General features: G+C 35.2%; 1 long non-coding RNA gene across 1 annotated transcript in view; it reads right to left on the reverse strand.

Moving 5' to 3' along the window:
• Positions 1-1,146: 1,146 nt before the first annotated feature.
• The window catches only part of LOC147913122 (uncharacterized), a 40,348-nt gene continuing 21,342 nt past the window's right edge, over positions 1,147-20,152 (reverse strand). The window contains exons 2-3 of the long non-coding RNA XR_015549187.1: positions 2,774-3,023; positions 1,147-1,170 (exon numbers count right to left, since the gene is read on the reverse strand). This is a non-coding gene — a long non-coding RNA (uncharacterized LOC147913122). The remainder of the gene's footprint in view (positions 1,171-2,773; positions 3,024-20,152) is intronic.

Here is a 20,152-nt window from a genome sequence, read left to right on the forward strand (position 1 = left end):
GAAGTCTTGATTCTCATACACTTCCATGTTACAGATGAGTAAATCTAAGTTCACAGAAACCAAGAAAATATCTTAAGGCCATAAAGGAAGTTAATTACAAAACAATTACCAAAAAGTGAGGTTTCCGAGTCCTAGTCAGTTACTTATCCAACATGGCTTTGGATGCTTTTGGTCACTTTTTCCAAAAACACTAGTTCATATAATGGGACAACAATAAATAAATAAGTTATCAGGCCAAGGGAGCCACGGAAATTGAAGAGATTCATATAATTTCATGAGATTATAAATTCTATTACCCATCATAGGAAGCTGGATGGCATCCCTTCTATGAGAAAATGCAAAAGATACTGTGAATATAAGTAAATGGACTTTGATCCACAAAATCCCTAAAGGTCTGTAATCTAGTCTCTATTTTGTTTTGTTTATTTATTTTCGTTTATTTTTGTTCTTGTCATTAACTTGGCTTATGTTTGTTTAAAATTTGTATTAAACTATAAAACAAAGAAAAAGGGGTAAGATTAGTAAATTAATACTTATTAAGTACCTTCCAAATGTTAGAAATTATGCTGGCTATTTTCATGTATCTTCTCCACTGATTCCTCACAGCAATACTGAATTTAGTTGTATTAATCCCAATTAATAAGAACAGTTATTGAAGCTATGACATGTATAGACCAAATTCAGAGCAATCGGAATTCCAAAAAAGTATAGAGTGTGATGATTGAAAAATGACTTTAGAAAAATCAAGGATCTTTACTCACATTTTTAAGCATTTGGGAAATCTCTCTTTATGTATTTGTCCTGTAGACACCTTGATAAATGCATTGTAATTCTATGGTTTGATTTTATTTAAACTTCAGAATAAGTTTTGAAGATTTCTTAGATGGTTAAATTGTGACAGGCAATAAGTATTAAAATAATCAGTTTCAAATACAATTTCACAAACAACAAATTCAGCTAAGAAAAAATCAAACTTGAAAGATGTCTTTTTACTGGTAATGGAACACTGTGTGAAATCTTACCTACTCCATAGCCCAAGTTCACTTTAGCAGATGTTGTAGAGGCCTGTCACGGACATAATCACCCCAATCATTTCATTTCTCAGTAAGGTTCCAGGAACTAAGGCTTGACTGGAACCATCATCATGTTCTCAAAAAATGTGTCTCATATCTGTGGAAAATACATACAACAAATTAAAGGAACTGATCTTTCATACTATATTAAGTGTAGTAACTGTACATGTTGATTATTCTTGACAAAGGAATTGTGAGTAATGAACTCATCCAGGCTTTCCACAAATTTTATGAGTGTCTGGTGTGCCCCACCCTACGATAAGCAGTAGTGATAGAAGGATGAATGAAGCATGAACCCTTCCTTCAGGGAACTTGCAAACTACTGAGGTAGATACACATTAAAGAGATGCTTTATAACACCTTGAGATAAGAGATAAGTAAAAGTATATAATACCAGAGGAGAAAAGAATATTTGTCATGAGGTGATCATAGTAATACATTTTAACACTTATTGAACTTGTTCCATATATCAGTGTCTTAAATACTTTATGTGTCTCAACTCATTTATTCCAAATTAAATTCCTGTAATGGGTACTTTACATAAGTAATATTTTTAATCCACAAATATTTACCACAGTGGTACAATAATTAACTTCATTTTACACATGAAGACAGAAAGATTTAGAGGGGTTTAGTTGTCTAAGGCCACACAGTAGAGTACACAATGAAACTGGGTAATTTGAATGGAGTTTAATAAAGGAGCTCATCTATAAAGTATGGGTAAGTTTAGGGAAACCACAAGGGATAGTGCTGTACCCCTGGGTTATTTACAGTAGGGAGGAGGGAGCATTTGCCATCCACTTGTATAAGGGGGCAGGAAGGGAAGGAGTTAAAGGAACCTGGAGAGGTAGCTGGATAGAGAGATTCACCTGATAGGAGCTGTGGCCTTTGGTAGAGGGTCACTGCTGAACCACAAAAGCCAGGTTGAACGTAGTCAGGGGAATAAATATCCCAACATCTCTCTTCCCTGGCCTAAGATATACGGCTGGTGCCTCCACTGGCTAAAACCACCTGGAAGTCAGAGGTCAAGGGATAATTATGTAGTCCTAAGAAGGGAAGAGATGGGTCGGGAGTAAATATGAGCTGTGGTAATTGGTACTTACCAACAGAGGGAAGAGCACACGTTCAGAGGAAGGTGAGGTGATCGGTCTGAGTGAGGGTGCAGCTAAGGTGCAAGAGATGGGGCTAATAAAGAACTCTATCCTGCATCACTTTTGCACTCTTCCATAGCACCTTCCTGTTCATCTTATATCTTTAGCAAAATGTTTTTTTCAAAGTTAGGTACATGAAAGTTGCATGGGACAAATAGGACCAAACATGTGAGTAGAGAAAGTTGACTGAGGAGAATATTGGGAAATTTTGATCAGATTACCAAAGGCATCCACACCTTTTCATTTATTCATGGACATATATTGAGTATCCACCATGTATCTGGCATTGCTCTAGGCACAAAGGAGAACAAAAGACAGTTTCTTTCTTCAAGCACTCTGAGTCCAGATAAAAAGTACAAGCAAATCAATGATTACAATACATCTTGAGAGGTATATAAAAAAGCACAAGATGCTATGGGAAGAAGAGTAGGACTTAATATGTTACAAATATCATTCCATTTAATTCTCACCACCATCCCAGGGAGATGCTATTTTTATTGACATTTTACAAATAAGTTAAATGAGACTTAGAGAAGTTAAGTCACTTACCCAAGATCTGACAGCAAATAAGTGTCACAGTCATATCTCGCTCCAAAGTCCATGTTCAAATTCCTGTTATAAAAATACCTCTCTTTGTGTCGGGCAATAGAGGTTGATAATTTGGCAATACCCAGATTGCAGGGGTAACTATGATATGGTTGTGGATAGAGACAACATCATGGTTTTTAAACAGGTCGTAATGTTTTCCCCATGATGTAGCTGACTGTGTTCCAATCCTGTGGTCAGTTATTGACATTTTCTGAAAAAAAAAAAAAAAAGTGTGATCTCGAATATAATTCAGATTTCACTGAAGATATATGTGCATATGTACCATCTTGCTCAGATAGTTTCATGGCCCACAGCGTTTTTGCTATGCTCAGTCCTCATATTATAAGTTATTTATGTTCCTGGCACATCATATATTATCCACTGTGATCATATGAATGTTCATAATCCTCCTTTCTTGGTTCTGTACATTTTCGTCTTTCATCTACTACCCTCCATTTTTACTAAACAAAATAAAAGAGTGAATGTAAGTCTCCTTAAGGATAATTTTCTGCCATCGGGTATGAATGAGTGTTCCATAACTAAGTATTGTGGGAAATATTAAACCCACATTATGAAATAGAATAAATAGAGCTTGGAAAATTGTCAGTCCTTGGTGTGTCTCTCTACTCAATCATGAGATTATATTCATGTTATTTAGTCTTTGAAACCTTTTAAAATATAACAATGGGGAGCTGCTATCATGTGGTTAAGAAAAACTCTGATAGAACACATTTGTCTTAATGCTACTTGACTTTTGTTTCAATCTTATAAAGTATAAGTAACTGCACTAGAAAGAACTGCTGTAGAAAAATATTAGACACTGGAGGAAATAAAGTAAATTTTCTTCAGCACCTAACTATGTGCCAGATAATACTATTGTCATAGAATTATAAATCGGAAATGATTCAGAATAAAAGAAATGCTTCTGCCATTTGTTGTTTTCTTCTGCATTTCCTAAATAATTACAGTAATCCCCCTTTATCCACGGGGGATACATTCCAAGACCCCCAGTTCATGCCTGAAACCACGGATACTATCGAACCCTATATGTACTATGTTTTTTCCCATATATCCGTGCCCATGAAAAAGTTTAATTTATAAATTAGGCACAGTAAGAGGTTAACAACAATAACTAATAATAACAGAACAATTAGAACAATACACTGTAATAAAAATTATGTGAATGAGGTCTTTCTCTCTCTTACCCATGTGGTATTCAGTGACCTTCGTTGACCGCGGGTAACTGAAGCCACAGAAAGTAAGACCGCGGATACATGGGGACAACGGTAATCCAGTTTCGTTTTCAATATGCCAAATGGATAAGCCCTCAAAAAGGACTAGATGATTTCAAAAAGAATATAAAGTTTTTTCTTGGAATATATATCTTTTAATTTTGAATGTCTTATCCTATCTCCTAGCATTGTTCTTATTTTCACATTTGAGAATTCCCCGAGGTCATAGGATTCTGCCTGCCTTTTTTTTTTTCTTCTGAGGAAGATCGGCCCTGAGCTAACATCTGCCAATCCTCCTCTTTTTTTTTTTTTTTTTGCAGAGGAAGACTGGCCCTGGGCTAACATCCATGCCCATCTTCCTCCACTTTATATGGGATGCTGCCACAGCATGGCTTGCCAAGCCATGCGTTGGTGCCCATGCGGGATCCGAACCAGTGAACCTGGGGCCGCCACAACGGAGCGCATGCACTTAACTGCTTGCGCCACCCGGCGACCCCTGCCAGCCTTCTTTTATGTACCAGATATTTAGTACGAGTTTCTTCACCAAATATTACTGATAGTTAGAAATATTACTATTTGATGTCAAGCCCAGTACGTTCACTGATTGGCATTTTTTCTTTGGTTTGAAATTTTATTTTAAATGCAATTTTTATTCTTTATTGGAATTTGAACTCTGTGCTTCTGATTTTACCCACTGATTGTGGGAATCAAAAGACCTGAATAACTCTAAAGTTTACTAGTTAATCCCACCTAAGTTTTTAACACCAAGTTCCATATAGGATATCTACCACCTTAACTTGGTGATTTCAGTTATGCTTCTCTAATTTGTTACCATTAATTAAAGTTCTATTAACGGTGATGAATTATTGACTTCTGTGCTCAGTGGAACAATATAAGGTGGAAGTGTAGACGAATAAAATCATAGAATGCTTTGTAGAAAAGCATGATTGGAAAGAAGCCAAAACAAGAAGGGAAAAGTCACTCAAGAAACACTTAATTCCTCCACTGCCATTTATCAGTAATTGTATTGATACTGCAAAACTTGATCAAAGTATTAAAATTTAATTCAAATTCTAAATGAATGAATTAATGACTTTTCTAATCAATGGATCCCTTTCTATAAGCACATATGTTTTGGGGAGGGGATTGAAAATAGAAGAATTCTCCGGTAAGGGGTCAGGAAACTAAAGTAATAAATTGTATTATTTGAACATGGAACAAAATATCTAAAGCACAGTAATATAAAATTAATTACAAGAACAACAAAATAAAGAACTAAGGCTGTGTTACATACCGTATTTAATACATACTATATTTAAAAGCTAGTTTTTATTCACTCTTCATTTCACTATACCCACAATTCTACTGGAGATCCAAAATAATTATAATTCAAAGGTCATGCCCTCAAATAATTGTTTTTTACTTGGAGGTCAAAGCTTAAACAAAACCAAGTGAATTAATGATCTCCAGTGTAATGTGATCAGCATCAAATGTCATAGAGTTCAAAGGAGCAAGACCATTGTGAAATGACATAGTCATAGAAAAATTCCAGGGGAAGTGGTGTTCTCAGGATGTGCAGAGTTTAATAACAACTCTAACAATGACAACAGATATTTACTGAGCATTACTTTATGTGCTAGACAATATGTATTATACCCATTTTATAGATGAGGATATTGAGTCGTAGAGAGGTAAAACGACTGACTCACAGAGAATGAGATAAGAGTTATTTTACTTGGAGGCAAAATGAAGAAAGTAGTGTGTAGGTGATGTTCTTAGTGTGTGTATTATGTTTACATGGTTACTCTCCACCATTTAGAGCAAGACTTCATTTGTGGACTAGTGAAATCTGTGTTTAGAGAGGTACAGATGAGGATTTTGAAAAATGGGCAAAGGTTTAAAATTTAATCTGGAATCAGTAATTTAGAAGAATTAATACAGTTACATGAATTGGAGGAGTTTGAGTGGTAGGTGACTGATCCTTTAGAAAGCTAATTCTTTTAAGTATCTTATTTTAAATTGTGGCATTGAAGACAGACAGGAAATCATAGTCATGACAGACAGGAAGACTTGGCAGAAATGTATTAATTGAAAATGAAAATAGAGGAATAAAAATATATGCAGGATAATGACTTTGAGACCAGTGGGGAGAGGAACATTGGCTGAGCATCTATTATGAGCCAAGAATTGTAATTATTAATTAAACTATAACTTCTCTAATTTTATCTTCTCACAAAGACTCCATGAAAATTATTAGTATAGCTAATCAATAAATCAAAAATAAGGGCCGGCCCCGTGGCTTAGCGGTTAAGTGCGTGCTCTCCGCTGCCGGCGGCCCGGGTTCGGATCCCGGGTGCGCACCGAGGCACCGCTCCTCCGGCCATGCTGAGGCCGCGTCCCACATACAGCAACTGGAAGGATGTGCAGCTATGGCAGACAACTATGTACTGGGGCTTTGGGGGAAAAATAAATAAATAAAATCTTTAAAAAAAAAATAAATAAATAAATCAAAAATAATATGGCTCAGATAATAACCTGCACAAGTTTGCACAGCTCAGACATGGGAGAGTTGGATTTCATTGAGCCCAACCCTCTCTTTCTCTAAAGTACTATCCAACTCCCCAGGCGTCCCTCCTGAGACATTGCAAGATATTAGACTAATTAAAATCTTAAGAATGTGTCAGAACTGTCATGAGTAAGGCAATAAAATGAGTTTTTTGATTTACCTTCAGCTAAACAGAAAGTTTACTTTATCAGACCATAGAATGTCCTCTGCATGCTATGCAATTTACATTTCATCACATCAGACTTAATTACAATATAACGTTATCATTGATTGAGTAATCTTCATTTTATATATTTCTGCCCTTACTCCATCTTGTTCTTATTTCTATAATACTATTCGAATAGTTTCCAGATTGGACCCGAAAGCATTCTATGTAGGAAGTTATGGCTAGAACATTCATCTTAACGTTTCTTCTCCTTATGGATATGTAGATTCTCTCTTGTACAGCAAACTAATTAAAGTCCCTTCTCAACACAATATACAAACGGCACATAAATATTTAACGGCCTGGTTTAGCATTTTTATTGGATTCTATGATACATCAAAGTATACACTGTTTAAAAGCTGAATCTCAATGATATAGTGCTTTTGAAAACCCCATCATGCATGATGTATTTTACCAATAAAATTTAAAGAAAACATTTAGGCTGTACTGAAGATAAACTATTATTCTTTACTTATTCTATGACTTGAACTTGAGCATTCACCAATAACTCATTATGCTTTTTATTAGTAGTAAGAAGTACTGGATGAGGCGTATAGGATATAACATAACCCAAGGATTATCTTGCATAATGTGGCCAGTAGGAATTCCCTGTAGGCAAGCCTAGGAAAGAGTTCAACATTTTTGACCTTACCTCTTCAAAAACTCCATCGCATAATTTCAACTAGCTCTACCTGTTGGCCTTCCCATTGTCCATTCTCCCCTATCCCCAGTTGTTCCTACATCTAATTCTGTCCCTCGAGGCTTCAAGTCTTTCAGGTTTGTTTTTAGGATTTCCAAATATCCTCTGCTGTCACAGACTGCAGTGAACCCATAACTTCTCAGCAAAGACTCGCCACAGCTATAAGCACCTAATCTTTGCTATCATCTTGGGTTCACCATACTACTGTTCCTGCTCTTTCAAACAAACCCTATTTATGAATACCAGATCTGTGAGCAGTCCTCAAACTATCCATGTGGTTTAAACCTTTGGCTGGTAGTTCATATGTGGGCCTAGGTGTAATTTGTGTGGAATGTTAACAGTGAGGTTGAACCAAAATAAGTCAATGAGGTACTTTTCCTATTGGTTTCACCTTTAACCTTCTTGTGGCTCAGCCTGGGGTCTACCCTCTAAAGCAAACATAGCTGAGTTGATAACCGTTATTAAAATGGTAAATGGTTCCAATATTTTGTGCTATTTAAAGAACTAGTATTCTCAAGATTATTTGCTTTTGACAATTTTGACACCATACAATACACTAATAACAGGTGGAGAAAAACTGATAACAGGTGCTGAAAGTACACTATCCCTGGAGTACAGTTTTCCAAGAAGAGGAAAAATAAATACTTAGGTCTAACATTAACTCTCCAAATGTTGTTGTTCTAATTATGTTTGTGTTATCAGTTGAAAAAAGTCCGAGTAGAGGCATGTGAAGAGGTGTTTTCAGATACCATAAGGGCCACACAAATAAAGTCATTGGATCTTTGAGAATCTAAATGGTAAAACTTAGGGCCTGAGTGGAAATCAGGGAGACTGATTTTGTGATGTTGTGAGAATTGTTGTTGTTGTTGTTTTTACTTAGAAGAATCTCTAAAAATATAATAGGCCTACAAAAGAGCCCCTGTGTCGCCAATCCATAGAAGTGTTCATGGTCAGGGATACTTGAGGATGCCCAAAGCAGAGAAGGATGTGGATAAGTGATTGAAGGCTGTTTCCCTAACCTAACGTGTTGTGTTTTTCACTTTATAAACGGTTTCAGTTATTCCAATCTAGAATTGTAACCTCCTAGTTGATATATCAGGAGGTTTTTCTCCAATTATACTAAACAGGTTGCAGGTCCCAAATACAGCATGTTATTTCATTTATCCTTACCTTTATTAATGATGTTCCTTTCGCCTGTTATATCTTACTTTTCTTATTTTAGTTAACTCTTTTCTTTCTTCAGTCAAGATTCATGTGAGAAGTGAGTATATTGATATTGTTCACTTACAAAGTATTTGGGGGCTTATCTCATAGCTTGAGGCATTGTAGTTGTTCAATAATTATCTGCTTTTGCCATTTTTTTTTTTTTGGTAAGGAAGATTAGCCCTGAGCTAACATCTGTTGCCCATCCTCCTCTCTTTTTTTTTTGCTGAGGAAGATTGGCTCTGGGCTAGCATCTGTGCCCATCTTCCTCTACTTTATATGGGACGCCGCCACAGCATGGCTTAATGAGCAGTGTGTAGGTCCATGCCCAGGATCCAAACCTGTGAACCCCAGGCCACTGAAGTGGAACACGTGAACTTAACCGAGATGCCACTGGGCCAGCCCCTGCTTTTGTCATTTTTATTGCTACATTATCCTCACTGAGAAACCTTTCCTGACCTCAACCCTCTCCATGTCTAGCTCAAAGACTCAAATGTTATTTTTCAAACTGTTGTTTTTGCTGCTCTTGTTGTTGCTATTGTTATTGTTATTGTTAGGTATCTCTTAGTGACAATAGAAAATCATAGATTAGGCAAGTAGGAATATATATAGGAGCAAACTAAAATATATTTTTTATTTTACAGAGTATCATGTTTCTTTGTAAAGCCAGTCTTGTTATCATATGGACATAAGTATGGCATTAAACCATCATAAACTTTCATGCTTGGGCATAGGTCTGTCTGGGGCACATCTCTTGGAGGCACTATTTACATACACTATAGTTAATGCGAACGAAAGTCTGTGAAAAACAATGTCATCCCTAAAGATGTGCAATAATGTAGCATCGCTTGTGTGCATCCTAGAAGCTGGGTGGTTACCAAACTCACTTAATTTCATGTAGGCACCTTAAGACCCAATAAGTATATAACAGGACTCATTTTGCACAGTTAGTTATATGAAATCTGGTATTTCTTTGCTCAACACTGATCCAGGAGGCTCTTTGTTTCATGATGGGAACACGTAGAAGAAAATGGCCTAGTTTGCTGCCAATATCCCCATCTGTGGTCATATCTCACTTTACCTACATCATTAAAATATTGTCCACATATATGTGCCTCTTCGAGAAAGCTTCATTATGGATATTATGACTAGAAAGCCAAGAGGTAACTCCTTTATCTTTGACATGCTATTCCATCACACACATCATTAAGCAAAAGAAAAAGAAAGATTAAAGTTCTATTTTCTTGGGGCTGACCCCATGGCTTAGCGGTTGAGTGCGCGTGCTCCGCTACTGGCGGCCCAGGTTCGGATCCCGGGCGCACACCAATGCACCTCTTCTCTGGCCATGCTGAGGCCGCGTCCCACATACAGCAACTAGAAGGATGTGCAGCTATGACATACAACTATCTACTGGGGCTTTGGGGGAAAAAAGGAGGAGGATTGGCAATAGATGTTAACTCAGAGCCGGTCCTCCTCAGCAAAAAGAGGAGAATTGGCATGGATGTTAGCTCAGGGCTGATCTTCCTCACAAAAAAAAAAAAAAAAAAAAAGTTTTATTTTCTAGATGGCTTGATTTATTTTCTCTACCTATCTCCATGTCTTTTGTTGCTTCTATTGTCCTGTGGTGGGGCTATTTCATCACTTTTGAGTTACAAAATTGAAGAAAGTGATGAAAGCTTTAGATTTTCCAAAAATGCACATTCAAATCCATAACTGAATTTTTTACACAATTTCATGGGAATAACAATTCCCACAAAGAACTCTGGACCCATGGGTCCAAGATTAAATATCCTGTCTTGACATGAGTACAGCCATGTTTGGCCGCTCCATTGACCCACAGCCACCAGCACAAAAAGAAATATAAAAGCTGCTTTCTGCATGGTGGGAACTGGCCCTTCTCCCATGGAGGTAGTTGCAATGTGTAAAAATCTCAAGACCCTTTGGGCTCCACAGCCTGGGGCAGACTGCCCATCTGTGCCGGGCTGGGATGATAACCAAGGTAAACAATGCACGTACACAACTGCCAGGCTGGAATGATAGCCAGGAGGCTCAGTGCATGTATGCCACTGATAAACATTTGTGCATGGAAACACCGGATGCTTGCTCTGAAAAACACTCTGTAACTGTTTACTCTGAAAATTATTGATGCTATAAAAAACTGCTGAAAACCGAGGCCTAGTGAGAGTTCCACTTGTGGAAGGGACACCTTGCCCAGGATGTGTGATCCCCGCCCAGCCGTGTTGATTGAAAGGACTCTCCCAACAGTGGGGCGTGGATGTTATGAGTAATTGATTTGTTGTGAAGTAATTGATTTATTATAAAATAATTAATTTGTTGTAAATAATTGATCAGATGTATTGTCTTTTCAGTCAACCTGGTGTTTCTCTTTCCGGTTGATTTGTGTCATTTCCCTTCAGTCGATGTGGATGTTTTCCCTTTCCAGTCGATCTGATGTTTTTCCCTCTCATTATATGATCTATTTGAATCTGCTGCTATCTCAGTTGATGTGGATGTTTTCCATTTCCAGTAGAGCTGATGTTTTTCCCTCTTAATATTTGACCTATTTGGATCTGTTTGCAGACTATCTCCTTTACTATCCTCTGTAAAATAAAATATACCTTTAGTCCATTTGTTTGGAGTGAAAAGTTTCTTTTACATCTCCGATCAAATCCCCAAACCTCTCATAATATATCCTCACTCTATGAATTTTATATTCTGGCTGAGGAGATTGTGTTAGCTCTTTTGGCAAATCATGCAGCAGTCAATCACAAATATTCATCACCCATTTGCTGAATATGGGATTCCCATGGTTTTTGACCAGTTTAATTCATGCTCATCTACATATGTGACATGACTGATATCATATTGGTATAACTATGGCATTAGACAATCATAAGCTTGTATGCCTGGACATAGGTCTGTCTGGTGCGTACCTCTTGGTAGAACTATTTATATAAACTACTATGCATGCAAATGGAAGTGTGTACCTGGAACACAGTGTAACCCCTAAAGTTGTGTAATAATGCCACAATACAGAAAATACAGTTATTCTAGGAAAACTCACCCCAGGCCAGATTTATCTGTATGCCATGAAAAAACACTGCCACGCTGAGCTAACATCTAATGAAGTTTGTATTCTTGATTATGAAGAGGACTAATTCCAACTAATTCCAACAAAATGATAAATGAGGGTGATGCAAAATATAATCATATCTATATAATTAAGCCCTTAAGATAATTTTAAAATTTATAGCTTATGTTCTAAAACTAAGTATTTGCTTCTACATCATATTCAACTTCTAATGAACTTCATAGTAGAAGAATTCATTTGAAACTAGAGAATAGGGAATAAGAATTGTAAAAATTATAACAGTTAGTCTTTAAATTCTTTTGCAAACACCATAAGCATAAACATAAGCATAGTGTTAAAATATGTCAATCATATTTAATTCACCATAATCTCCAAATATACCATTAGAATTAATTTCACATAAGACACAAATTTCAAATCTGAACAGCTTAACATATGATTTGAACTAACTCTCCTAATATTAAAATAAAAATATCTCCATTTTGAATAGTAAAAATAACCTTCTATAAAGTGATATTTTCTTAAACTCACAATGAATAATTTACTTGCTAAATAATGGCTTGTTGTTTCTGATTTATCAAGAGGCAAAAATAAACCACTGACAAATGAGATTCATTGTGCCAAAAAAAGTCTTATTAAAAGGTATGTTTGGTGTGGTTACAGAATGTCTAAGTGCTATCAAAAGTGTTTAAAGCGCACACACTACCTCAGACTTCACAGTAATTAGAACATATCACAAATCTTTAAGCACTGTGAAAATCAATGTTATTTCACTGTTGTAATGGGAGGAGGACTTACATCAATGTTTCACCTTATGAATGAAAATCAGTTATTTCCTTTTCCTACCTCCAAACACGAATATCCTCAGGACCTTGCAATTATATTATTACCAAAAAAGCTTTTATAGTGTTTTAATTTACTTACCCTTTCTAACTATTATTTAACATAATATGCTTTTATGGCCTCGTAGTAGACAGCTCCTAGCACTAAGGCCCATCTCTGCCATTTCCCAATGATAAACCTTTGCCATGTTACTTTAACTCTCTGAACCTCAGCTTTCTCACCTGCAAAATGAGATTAACTATACCTATTGCTTAAGGTTGCTTTGAGGATGGACTGAAATAGTGTGTTTTATAAAACACTTAGCACTGATTTTTCAGTTAAAGGTGAGCGTAAGGGCATTTTCAGTCCTGTTTCCTTTATAACACAGCCAAACCAAGAACAATAACAGCACTATCATCAGAGTATGCAACAACAATAGCAAAACAGAATGGAAAATAGTACTCTGTTAATGGAAAATAGTACTCTGTTATCAACGAAATTAGGGAAGGAGGAATCCATGGCTATCAGGCACAAGTAAGAATGGTCTCTGAAAAACAGTGAAATTAGACCACAAGAAGGATGGAAGGAGCGTGAGAGTTGACCTAGAATTCTTCATGTCAGAAGCATGATGGGAATTTCCCTGCAATAAGTGTCAAGATCTAGAATTGCTTACAAAGATGAAATCTAGTGGTATCCAGATACCATGGCATGAAAAAGATCAATACCACAGAATGGAATGGAGGTAGCACCAGTTGAGGTAAGACACGGCAGATCAGCTACCAAAATTTTCTATGACCCAGGCCCGTATGAAATGAGAAGAAAGATTGTAAGTTGAAATGAGAAAAGAAAGGGAGCAGAAACCACCAGATCATTCCACCACCACAAGCTGGTGCTTCAAGACTCACTGATGTGAATATCCAAAGCAGAGAAGAGCTGTTCTTTTGAGGCAGAAGACAGAATAAAATAAGTGACAGACTGTTTTTGACATCAAATAAATGATTGCCTCTCTCTTTCTTCAGCAAATAACCAGCAATGAGCTTCCTGCATTCAAACGGAGGGACCTTTGGAGAGATCATGTTTGCTCTGTCAGTTGTTGCCAATGTGTGTGTGTGCTCTTGTGTATTTTTATGCATGTATTCATGCACATGCATGTTTTGTATTCTCATGGTATGATTGGTAAAGCTGGTTGTTTGCTAAGATAGTATGGCTATTCCAGACATGGCTCAGAGGATTAAAACCAAGTCAAGGACCAGGAGAATATAGACTTCAACTGATGAACACCAGATCTCTCAAAAAAGTTGGACAAGATAAAAACTTATCATTTAATAGTACACAACAATTAAAGAGCAACCTAGCACGTCTATGATACTATAGGAAATGGAAAATTGCATGACATGTAAAAAAAATGATTACTTTCCTTACTTTGAAGTCTATTCTGTCTGAAATTAATATAACTATTTCTGCCATTTTCTGATTACTGTTAGCATGGTATATTTTTCTCCACTCATTTACTTTTATCTATGTGTGTCTTTATGTTTAAAGTGGATTTCTTGACAATATGTAGTAGGATCACGTTTTTTGACACAGTCTGACAATTTCTGTCTCTTTGTATGTGTAGATCATTGACATTCAACGTGATTGTTGATAGAGCTGAATCAATTTCTGCCATCTTCATTACTGTTTTCTATGTGTTACAATTGTTCTTTGTTCCTATTTTTATCTTCCACTGTTTTTCTGCCTTTTGTGGTTTTAATTGAGCATTTTGTATGATTCCATTTTCTCTCTTTTCTTAGCATATCAATTATACTTTTTTTTAAAATTTTTTATTTGTTGCTCTAGAGTTTGCAATATCCATTTACAACTTATTACAACTAATCCAAGTCCACTTTCAAATAACATGATGCCACTTCACAAGTAGTGTGAGTACCAAATAAGAACAAGATAATCATAATTCCTTTGTCCCTTCTTTTGTGTCTTTGCTGTCCTTCATTTCTTTTATGTATAAACATATATATATATACATATATATACATGCACACGTAGACTTAAGATATAAGATATTTACATAAGCATACATAATCAAATACATTGCTGCTATTATTATTTTGAACAGTTATTTTTTAGATCAATTAAGAATAAGGAAAAGTAAGTGTCTTTATTTTCCTTCATTTATTACTTCTTCAGTGCTCTTCTTTATGTCGATCTGCGCTTCTGACCTATATTGTTTTACTTTTCTCTAGAGAACTTCTTCTAACATTTCTTTCAGGTCAGGTCTACTGGCAACAAATTCCCTCATTTTTTTTTTTGTCTGAGAAAGTCTTTATGTTTCCTTAACTTTCGAAGGATAATTTTGCAGGATACATTATTCTAGGCTAGTGTTTTTATTTTTCCTCTCTCAACAATTTAAATATTCACTCTACTCTCTTCTTGTTTGAATGGTATCAGAGGATAAGTCAGACGTAATTCTTATCTTTATTTCTCTATAGGTAAGGTGTTTTTTTCCTCTCATTTCTTTGGAGATTTTTTCTTTATATTTGACTTTCTGAAGTTTGAGTATGATATACCTACATGTAGGGTTTTTTTTTTTTTTTGGCATTTATCCTATCTGGTATCCTCTGAGCTTCCTGGGTCTTTAGTTTGGTGTGTGATATTAATTTAGGGAAATTGTCTGTCACTGCTTCTGTTCCTTTCTCTCTTTCTTCTCCTTCTCGTATTCCCATTGTTCCTATGTTACACCTTTTGTAGTTGTCCCACAGTTCTTGCATATTCTGTTGTGTTTTTTGAATCTTTTTTCTCTTTGCTTTTCTAGTTTTAGAAGTTTCTGTTGTCATATCCTCAAGCTCAGAGATCCTTTCCTCTGCCATGTCCAGTCTAGGAATAAGCCCATCAAAGGCTTTCTTCATTTCTGTTACGGTGTTTTTGATCCTGAGCAGTTCATTTTGATTCTTTCTTAGAATTTTCATCTCTCTGCTTACATTATCCATCTGTTCTTGCTTGTTGTCTACTTTTTCCTTAGAGTCCTCAGCTTATTAATCATAGTTTTTTCCTAATATCTGATTTGATAAGTCAAACATCTCTGCCATTTGACTCTAGTTTTGATGCTTGCTCAGCCTCTGCAAACTGTGTTTTTTGTCTTTTAGTATGCCTTATAATTTTTTGTTGAAATACAAACATAATGTACCCAGCACTAGTTCCTGTGGAAGTCTCTGCTTCTGGCTTTCTGCTCTGGTAAATTGTGATTCTCTGTTTCTCCCTGTCTGTCTCTCCAATTTTGGAGACGGCAGTGTGCTCTGTAACTTCACTTCTCTGACAGATGTAAGAATAGGTTTGGTTTTTCCAGTTAATTCATCTTTTTACTTATTAGAACAGAGTGGCAACTTTTAAGCCACTATTCCACTGGGTTTAATCAATTTTATTATTTAAAATATCCAACTTTTGGCTTTGTTAATTTTCTCTATCATTTGTTGTCTATTAATTTCAGTTCTTATCATTAATTTTCTTCCTTCTACTTCCTTTAGATTTAATTTGCTCAGTTTTATAGCTTCATAAAGCAGAAACTTAGATCATTGATTTTAAACATTTATTCTTTTCTATTGTGAACATTTAAAGCTCTAACTTTCTCTCTAGGCATTCACTACTTAGCTGCATTCCGCAAGTTGTAAATACATTCTATTTTCCTTATTCTATTCAAAATAGTTCCTTATTTTTCTTATTATTTCTTCTTTGTAATATGATTTATTTAGAAGGATGTTCTTCACTTTGCAGATATTCTGTTTATAGTATTAGTTTAGATTTCTGATTTAATTCAGTTTTTATCAGAGAGCATACTCTGTAAGATTACAATATCTTGAAATTTGCTGAGACTTATCATATGGCCTGACATAAGGACTGTTTAGTTATCATTCTATCCCATTTGAAATGAATATACATTCTGCATTACTTTGGTGAAATGTTGAATAGGTAAACATGGTTGATATTGTTTATGTTTTACTGATTTTCTTGTCTTGTTGTCCAATCAATTACTGACAAAAGTATGTTAATGTCTCCATGTGTCATTATGGATTTTTCTATTGAACCATTTAGTTCTGTCAGTTTTCCCTTTTAGTCCCTCAACTGTCTACCTTGTTGAATTATTTTTATAGTCGTTGCTCTTGGGATTGCAATGTGTATCCTTTATCACATTAAAAAATATTTTATATTGTATTACTTCACATAAGATGAAAGAGTCTTGTATAATTTTTGTGTAATTCTCCTTATTCTCTTCCATCCATCATTTATCCTCTTGTCATATCGATTACACCTAACTATATTATAAATCTCACAATGCAGAGGCATAATCTTAGTTAAAATAATTCTGCATCATTCAAGTGATGAAGAGAATAAAATATATAGAAATATATAATATTTGACATTTGCCTGCATATTGAACATTTATGGTGTTCTTTTCCCTGCCTGTAAATCTGTGTTTCCATCTTATGTCCTTTCTCTTTCACCTGCCATGTGGTGCAAGTCTATTGCCAATAAATAATCTTAGTTTCTGTTTATCTGAAAACATCATTATTTTGCTTTCATTCGAAGGATAGTTAACTGTATATAGACTACTGAGTTTATACTTTTTTTTTCTTTTACTCTTTAAAGATGTAATTCCAAGGTCTTCTGGCATCCACTGATCCATGTCAACCATCGTTTGTGTCATGAGTGCCATGTATGTAATGTGTGTTTATTCTAGCCCTTTTTTTTGTAACTTTTTTTTGCCTTAATTATAGATTCACGGGAAGTTGAAAAAGTAGTACAGAGAGGTCTCACGAACCTATCACCCAGCTTTCCAATATGTTATATAGACTACTACATAATTATAATGCATTATTAAAACCAGGAAATTGATTGACATTTATAATCTGATCTTACTCAGATTTCATGATTTTTTGCATGCACTTTCATTTTTATGTATGTTTTGGTAGATTGACAAATGGTCCTCCAAAAAAATGTCTACATCCTAATTCCTGTGACTTGTGAATTTTATCTTATATGACAAAAAAGGGTCTTTGCAGATGTGATTAAGTTAAGGACCTTGAGATGAGATTATCCTGGATTGTCCAAATAGACCCTAAATGTAATCACATGTATCTTTGTAAGAGGAGGACAGAGGGATATTTGACACACAGGGAGTAAAAATCAATGAGTATGGAGGAGAGAGGGACTTAAAGAGTCTGGCCATGAGGATTGGAGTAATGTGTCCACAAGCAAAGGAATGCCAGCAGCCGCCAGAACCTGGAAGGCGGCAAGAAAGAGATTTTCCCCTAGAGCCTCCAAAAGGAGTATGGCCCTGCCCACATCTTGGTTTTGGCTCTGTCATACTAATTTCAGAATTCTGGCCTCCAGAATTGTAAGAGAACAAGTTTTTGTTAATTTGAGCTACCAAATTTGTAGTAATATTTTACAGCAGCCTCAGGAAACTAATACATGTCTTTGTGTATAACTTCCCATTTCTATAATTTTGTTATAGTAAAAATGTTATATAAAAGAAAATACACAGTATGTAACATTTAAGGTTGGCTTTTTCTATTTAATATAATACCCTTAAGATCCATCCAATTTGTTACATGTGTCAATAGTTGGCTCTTTTTTATTGCTGACTAGTAGTCCACTGTATTGATGTATCAGAGTTTGTTTAAACACTCACCTGTTGAAGAACATTTGGGTTGTTTCCAGTTTGGAATGTTACAAATAAAGCTTCTATGAACAGTCATATCCAGATTTTTGTGTGAATTTAAGTCTAATTTCTTTAGGGTACATAACTCCGGAGTGAAATTGCTGAGACATATGGTAAGCGTTTGTTTAGCTTTTTAAGAAACTGCAAACCAGATTTTCACAGTGGATGTACCATTTTACATTCACCCCAGCAATGTGTGAGTAACCAGGTATCTCTGCATCCTCACTACCATTGAGTGTTATCAGTATTTTATTTTTATTTTAGCATTCTAGTAAGTCTGTAGTGATGTCTCATTGTGATTTTAATTTTAATTTTCCTAATGGCCAAAAATGTTGAGCATATTTTCATATGTTTATTTGCCATTTTCATCTTTTCTTTGGTGAAGTGTATAGCAAGACTTCTGCCCATTTTCTAAAAGTTTTTGTTTGCTTGTTTGTTTTTTATTTGTTTCCTCACTGTTGAGTGTAAAGAGTTCTTTATGTATTATGGAAACAAGTCTTTTGTTAGAAAGTTGATTCACAAATACTTTCTCCCAGTCAGCAGTTTATTTCTTGACCTTCTTAACAGAGTCTTTCAGAGAGCAAAGGCTTTGAATTATTATCAATTATTACCATTATTACCAATTATTACCAAGTTCAATTAATCTATTTTTTTTCTTTCACAGGTCATGCTTTTGGTATCATATCTAAGAAGCTTAGCCTAGACCAAAGTCATTAATATTTTCTCCCATAATCTGTTCCAAAATATCTGTAGTTTAAAATTTTACATTTATATCTCTATTCTGAGTTAGTGTGTATAGAAGGTATAAGGTTTAGGTTGAAGCTCATTTATGGGTATTGATGTTTAATTTTTCTCATACCATTTGTTGAAAAGACACTATCTCCTTCTAAAATTTATCTTTATCTTGGTTTTCCTCATTTTGACTATGATGTGTCTAAATCTTGTTTTCCTTGTATTTATCCTATTTATTGTTTTCTGAGCTTTTTTTGATTTTCAAGTTTATGTTTTTAATTAACTTTTAGGAATTTGGGGACTTTATTTCTTCCAATATTTTTATCTGCCCCGTTCATTCTTTACTCTTCTTCTGTGAATTCAATTTTGAATATTTTTAAATTATTGATATTGCCTCACATGTCTAGGAGGCTCTGTTCATTTATCTTCATTTTTCCTCTTATTTCTTTATATTGAATAATTTCTATTGTTCTATCTTCAAGTTAACCGATACTTTCTTGTGGCGTATTTAATTTGCCTTTAAGCCCATGCAGTATTTTTTTTTTTTTCTTTTTTAGGTATTGTAGATTTCAGTCCGAGAAATTCTCTTTTGTTCCTTTTTGTGGTTTATTTTTCTCTGCTGATATTTCCCACTAATTCATTCATTACAACTATGCTTTTCTTTATGTATTGGAACATATTTATGTTAGCTGTTTTAAAAGTCTTTTCTGCAAATTACAACATCTAGATCATCTTGATGTCATTTCTATTGACTTTTTTGTTCTCTTGATTAAGGAGAACATTTTGCTACTTCTTCACATGCATATTAACTTTAATTATATTGTGGACATTGTAGATGGAATGTATTAGAGAATCTGGATTATGTCTCCTTCCTTCAGGTACTATTGATTTTTATTCTATTAGGCAGTTAACTTGGCTGGATTCAAAACTCCAAAATCTATTTTTCCTTCAGTGAGCAGCAGCTGAAATCTCTGCTCAGTTCTTTCATTTTTTTCACCTGTTGTTTTCTACTGGTTCTTTGGCATCTCACTAGTGCAAGCTCAATTCAGGTGTTATGCAAGGATTTGAGCAGTATT

The sequence above is a fragment of the Ceratotherium simum genome, chromosome 30, assembly GCF_057802395.1.
Source record: "Ceratotherium simum simum isolate JZ-2026a chromosome 30, ASM5780239v1, whole genome shotgun sequence".
Classification (NCBI taxonomy): domain Eukaryota; kingdom Metazoa; phylum Chordata; class Mammalia; order Perissodactyla; family Rhinocerotidae; genus Ceratotherium; species Ceratotherium simum.